Raw genomic sequence first — 6,739 nt, 5'->3', positions numbered from 1 at the left:
GGTAGCGTGGCCGAGCGGTCTAAGGCGCTGGATTAAGGCTCCAGTCTCTTCGGGGGCGTGGGTTCGAATCCCACCGCTGCCAACTCATGCTTTTCAACGCCGGCTCCATGTTTACCCACCCAATGCAACGTATACTCAATCACAATCCCAAGTGTGGCACACGCGATTGGCCCTTTTCGACCCACAACCTTTCTTAACTTTTTTTTTTATGTAACATGAAACAGTTCGACCGCACTGTGCACACAAACCTTAACTTGGTGTACCTTTGTATCGTTGCTGTTATCTCTAGCATCACTCCGACTACATGCAACTATGATATAATAGAAAGCATAATAAAAAAAAAAACTTTTACTCACCCAATAACTGTGTTTATACCTAAAATGGAACGCAGACACTGTGAAAACAGCATACGTTCTAAAGCCAATGAGCTTTTAAACAAGCTCAAACACACCGATGCACCACGGAGTCTTAAATTAAGCATACAGCACGATGGTTTAGCAGAAGAAATGTTGTAAGAAAGGAAGCCCTTAAATACTGACCGTCTTGTTGCTCTGCTTGCAAGCTTACTGTAACAAAAGAACGGTTGTGTATCTGATGGGTTAAGATTAGTCGCTACTCCAACAGTTCTTCGCTGTGGCTGGTTAAATGCTGGAAATTACCGCTTACCTAATGTAGTAAGAAGCAACTCACCCGAACAGGGACTTGAACCCTGGACCCTCAGATTAAAAGTCTGATGCTCTACCGACTGAGCTATCCGGGCTCTGCAACCTGCTTTAATCCCCACAAGCATGTGACTTAAATTACAAACTTTAACATATGTTGTCCTGTAGAACTTCAATTAATATAAAATGTTTTTATTTCTGTTTCGGCTCTCTTGAAGGTGATTATATCAAGTTTTAGGTGAAGTATGTTGCTGCTTACACACACAAAAAAAACATCTCTGGAGGAGAATTTTGAAGGTAGATTACAAACAGATTCCTTTCTTTCACCTTTTTCCCTTTTCCCTGTATCAATTGCACGATTGTTTTCCAGTCCTTAAATGTTATGTGCATTTATATGTGGCAAGAGAAACAAATCCCTAAAAATCTAATTGAGTTAGCAAAGAACCTTGAATTATACTAAAGAGTTCTTCAAGTAGAAACAGTTCTAGCAAGAACACAAAAAACCCTTAAGACTTCTTAGTCTTAGTTTTTTATTATTATTTCAAATGCCATTAATAATTTATAATCACTGATTTGTGAGATATCAGCAGTAATAGATCATGTTTAACTGGTTTAATATTGTTTAAGCGCTGATTATCGGCTGTTTTTCGTGAGTATGTTGGGCGGTTTTCCATGCATTTTGGGAGGCTTTTAAATGCGCAATCTGGCAACCCTGGCTGAAGCGTTCATTCATTTTTGGAGCGATGTATGTTTGTATGCTAGAATATAAATAACATCTTTTACAAACTGCTGTCTATTTACATTGACATTTTCTCTTCTGTCTAAACATTTTTGGAATTGGGTTTGTAAAAGTAAGCGATACTGTGGATAATATATTTAATGAGCTAAACTAACTGAGAGAAGCGCTAACGGTGGTGGAAGAGTCTAAAAGGGTTTGGAACATAGTCGTATCATCATAGCAGTACAACACAGTTTTGTCCGTAGCATCCGAAAATATCCAGAAGCTAATATACAAAAAGACCCGTTTATTTTAATAAACTTACCTTAAACTTGTTGATAAAGTATGACCATAAAATCTAAACAAACACAGTATCCGCTGCTGCAGTCTCTACACAAACTTTTCTGCACTGAAATCGCAAGAACACATTTTATGGATATTACGGTAATGCACTGAGAACTCGTCCTACAGTCATGCAAGCACATACAACAGTGTGTGAGTTTACATTTGTGCACATCATAGTAGCAGTTTCTCATTCCTTCCAACAAATTGCAAATGCTTTTGGACATGCATCAATTGCTTCCATACAATTGCTTCTGCTGTTTTATAACATTATTATTTGCTATGTCATGTCAGTCAAAATGAACTATACTTATGAATGCTGAATAGTCATTCCTTATGAAACTAATAGTCCTCATTTCATTGCTTGAATCATTACATACAAAAATGTTGAACTAGTTGTCAAAATCAGTATGTTGTATGTTCCAATTGAGTTCCAATATGTACTGCAATATTGTTTACAGTTGTGCACAGCTCTACCCAAAAAGTGTTTCTTATGTTTGTTGTAAATAAGTTTGTACTTTGCTTTAGCACAATGATGTGAAGAAATTAGAATTGCAAAGAGCATATGCAGTAAAAATGTGAAACATACGTATTGTACTCATTTACCTCACTAAATACAGTAATGTATAACTTACAGTTTTTCTCAGTCGCTTTGGTGCATTTCTCACATCACTATTACAGTTTTTCTCAGTCGATTTGGTACATTTCTCACATCATGATTTACATTGGCATCACAACAAGTGCATTTCTCAAAACAGTTAGTGCAAACAGCAAAACTCAATGAAATACCTGCAAAAGCACATACCTCGCTCACAATTCTTTGTTTTAGCCTCAAAAGCAAATATTTATGTCAATCAACTTGTCAGTGCCATCAGAATGTCTAGTCTGTGTGTCATTGCCTATGAACAAGGCAGTAAAAATACTTAGTCATGTTGTCAGTGCAACAGTGTACACTGTAAGTATATTCTGATGGAAACTAGCTAAGCTTTTGATTACAAGAACGCTGCACATTCTGTGGCATATCAATTGAAACGGTACGTGTTACACACAAAATACAAACTTACACAGAACACAAAGTTACACATGACTGTATGTGGGAGACTGACAACAAGAAATTGGACTGGAATCAAATTTATACAGTAATATTATTTTACTGTATTGTTCGCACTGCAATCTGTTGACAAAAAAATCAGATAGAAATTCAGGAAAGACAGACAACTGTTTGGCAGCACTCTATAACACAGAGGAAAAACTACAAAATTAGAAACTTACTCTAAACATTCAAAACAACCTGAGACAACAACTTAAGGAATTATAGTGCTTTCTTTTCTATACATCCTGACGCTCCTCTCTGTTGGGCCACGTTTTCATCCACGTCACACTGGATATCTTCCCTTGCAATGCAGCGTGGAAAGAATCTCCTGGAGTGCCTAATCCAGCCTCTGCAGGCATCTGCTGTGATATCCTCACAAGCTGCATCCATGGCAGTCAGCAGGTTTATCTGGGTGTACGGCTGGTGATCGTACACCTTCCATCTCCAGGCTGAGAAGAACTCCTCAATTGGGTTCAGGAATGGGGAGTAGGGTGGGAGGAATACCATCAGCATTCGATAATGAATGGCAAACCATTGCCTGATGGTGTTAGAGTGGCATGGACTCTCCTACCTCTTCCTCTGTTTTGTCCCCTCAGCCTTCCACCACACAGCCTTACCCTTCTTCTTGGCTGTTCACCCTGTACACAGCCTTGTCTTTTCATTGTGAGACTTTGTGACATTGCAATGTTTTGTGTCTATATATGTTTGTCAATTGAAGGTTCATGAGATGTACCTCTGACCTATGGTTGAGAGCTGTTTGACCATTGGTTGATCTAAACCTTCACAAATTCCCCTTCTTAACTGAAAGCCAAGATTCACCTGAGAACAATTTAATCAATTTATGATAAATTACCAAAATTTACCATAAAAGTTTCATAGAAATGTACAAATTATGCCTGAGAGATTATGACAACATGTTCAGCACTTTTGCATGTAATGACCTAGGCAATGACCCAAAGCCTAAATGTTTTGGAGGGTAAGACAATTCAACAGACAATCAGTAGAACACATTTTGATAAACATGACATAAGCAATTGATAATGCAAAGGACAGCAGACAATTGCATGACCATTTGCATGAATGTACAAAATCATTTGCAAAATGTGAAACACAATGAGAAATGCTATTATGATCTGCACAAGTGACAAGGAGATGTGGAGATTGAATGAACAGTTTTGAGAATTTCAATTCTGATCTGAGAAATGAACCAAATCGACTGAGAAAAACTGTAACATTTGCACAACAGTAAGTACATTTCTCAAAACAATTAGTACAAACTGCAAAACCTAGTGTATAACCTGCAAAAGCGTGTCACTTGCTTAAAATGGAGAGTTCATTCCTCAAAAGCAAGTATTCATGTCAATGAAAGTGTCAGTGTCATCAAAATAAAAAGTCCTAACACCATTGTTTATGAACAAGTTAGTCAAATGGCTTTGTCATGTTTTCATTATGACAGTTCACTATGTAAGTGTTTTTTTCAATGCAATGACACTACCTGAAAATGCTCAAGACAGCACTATACACTATTAGCACACCCATTTAAAATCTACAGTTAGGTTACACATTATTGTATTTAGTGAGGTAAATGGGTACAAGACACTTACACTTTTTCTCGATTGTTTACACACAAATTCTGGTACTTGAGACACAATGACCACAACATGTAACTCATGCACCAACTTCCTAAACCAGTTCTGCTAAACTACAAGCACAATTCCTGCTTTACACTTAAATTGCAGTTCTAAAACACACTTTTTCAAAACACTACACACAATTTTCATGAAGAAAATCTCTTGTTTTCACAAGGAACATTCTGTTATTCCTAACTCTAACGTTAATTGCCCTACTATGCACACTGACTCATCACATGGGCAAACACCTGTCACACAGGTTAACAATCAGAAATCAGAGCTTTAGTATAAAAGGCCAACAGGTGAGCTCTTCTGTTTTGGAGCAATGGATGCCAACATTGGAAACAGAGGCAGAGCCAGAGGAGTAAAAGTAAGAGGAGGAGGAGGACGGGGAGGACGAGGAAGGCCAGTGACAGTAATCTCTGATTAGATCCGAGCCACTTTGGTTGACCATGTGGTCAACCATGGTCTAACAAAGGCTGGGCAAAGAGTACAGCCAAATTTGAGCAGGTACACTGTAGCATCCATCATCCAGACTTTCCGAAATGAGAACAGGTAAGAAATCTACTCTCACTACAAAACTGCAGTACTGCATATCAATACAGTACTCAATGAGTACAGTAGTGCCGTATTGCATGTGGACTGTTCTGTAGGACTGTAAAAATTAAGTATGTTTCAATTATTTGGGAATAATACAGTATTTACAGTATTTTACTATTTTTATTGCAGAACTGAAAGATTACCAACACAAGGTGGACGGGAACGTCTTCTGTCTCCTGAACAGGAAACTGAAATCATGAACATGGTCCTAGAAAATAATTCCATAACATTATGGCAAATACAAAGAAAAATAATAGAAAACAATGAGATATTTCAAAACGTTTTTTTTTTTTACTGTAACTGTATACAGTAAATTCTTCTGTTCTTTTGTATGTAGACCACTGTATGTGCAACTTTGTTTTGGTTGGGATGTACACTGTGTACATTGTTTTTGTGGGAAAAATAAAATACATTTGTTACCGTGTATTTGTGTGTTCTGAGTATAAAAACAATATTCCAAAATATTTTACAACACACGTATGTATGTACTGTCAGTAGTAAGTGTAACACTAAACAAAAAAAGGCCCAAGTAATTATGATGAATGGAGAAGAAGTGTTTTCCATTCATCATAGTGTTTTATGTTGAGCACATCAGTGTTCAACTGGTTCTTATAAATGGCTATTCATATGATGGTTTGTCTGTGTCATCTGAAAACAAAATACCATTTTGAGAAGAGAAAACATTGTTTTGAATGTAAAGTTTCATTTTGCAGGAGAATTGAGGGGTTTTGCCCATTGTGTGTGTGTTTTTTGATTTGTGTGTAGAGTTTTGAGAGTATGAGACAAGCTTTCAGAAAATGTGTGTAAACAATCACATTTGTGTAAACAATCACATTTTTACTGCATATGCTCTTTGCAATTCTAATTTCTTCACAGCATTGTGCTAAAGCAGTACAAGTACAAACTTATTTACAACAAACATAAGAAACACACTTTGGGTAGAGCTGTGCACAACTGTAAACAATATTGCAGTACATATTGGAACTGAATTGGAACATACAACATACTGATTTTGACAACTAGTTCAACATTTTTGTATGTAATGATTCAAGCAATGAAATGAGGACTATTAGTTTCATAAGGAATGACTATTCAGCATTCATAAGTATAGTTCATTTTGACTGACATGACATAAGCAAATGATAATGTTATAAAACAGCAGAGAATTGTATGGAAGCAATTGATGCATGTCCAAAAGCATTTGCAGTTTGTTGGAAGGAATGAGAAACTGCTACTGTGATGTGCACAAATGACTAAATCTTGTGGAGGTTGAACTAACAGTTATGAGAATTTTAATTCTGATCAAACAAATGCACCAAAGCAATTGAGAAAAACTGTAAACTAACCATGTAGTACGGGACATTACCGCTTACCTAATGCAGTAAGAACCAACTCTCCCGAAAAGGGACCTGAACCCTGGACCTCAGATTAAAAGTCTGATGCTCTACCGACCGAGCTATTCGGACACTACAAGCTGGTTTATTCCAGTGCTAAGAATGGTCCACCCAAAAACATTATTTGGTCAGTTGGAGTGCCCATATGGGGCTCCCTTTCGATTAATATATGGTTTACAGCCTAGTGACAAAGTGTACAGTGCAGCAAATAGGTTACAGTCAGTAAATTTACCATACATAATAATGTGAAAAGATTCAGGAGTTCGTACAAATCTTAGTCCGTGTGGGGTGTGTTGATA

General features: G+C 37.1%; 2 non-coding genes across 2 annotated transcripts; one reads left to right on the top strand and one right to left on the bottom strand.

Moving 5' to 3' along the window:
• Positions 1–82, top strand: trnal-aag (transfer RNA leucine (anticodon AAG)). Its single transcript has one exon. It is a non-coding gene; the product is annotated as a tRNA-Leu (tRNA).
• A 605-nt stretch (positions 83–687) lies between these two features.
• trnak-uuu (transfer RNA lysine (anticodon UUU)) lies at positions 688–760 on the bottom strand. The gene has a single exon. It is a non-coding gene; the product is annotated as a tRNA-Lys (tRNA).
• Positions 761–6,739: the final 5,979 nt, after the last annotated feature.

Source organism: Trichomycterus rosablanca, chromosome 10, assembly GCF_030014385.1.
Source record: "Trichomycterus rosablanca isolate fTriRos1 chromosome 10, fTriRos1.hap1, whole genome shotgun sequence".
Taxonomy (NCBI): Eukaryota; Metazoa; Chordata; class Actinopteri; order Siluriformes; family Trichomycteridae; genus Trichomycterus; species Trichomycterus rosablanca.
The sequence above is the reverse complement of the archived record's forward strand: the minus strand, read 5'-3'. Positions and strand labels throughout refer to the sequence as shown.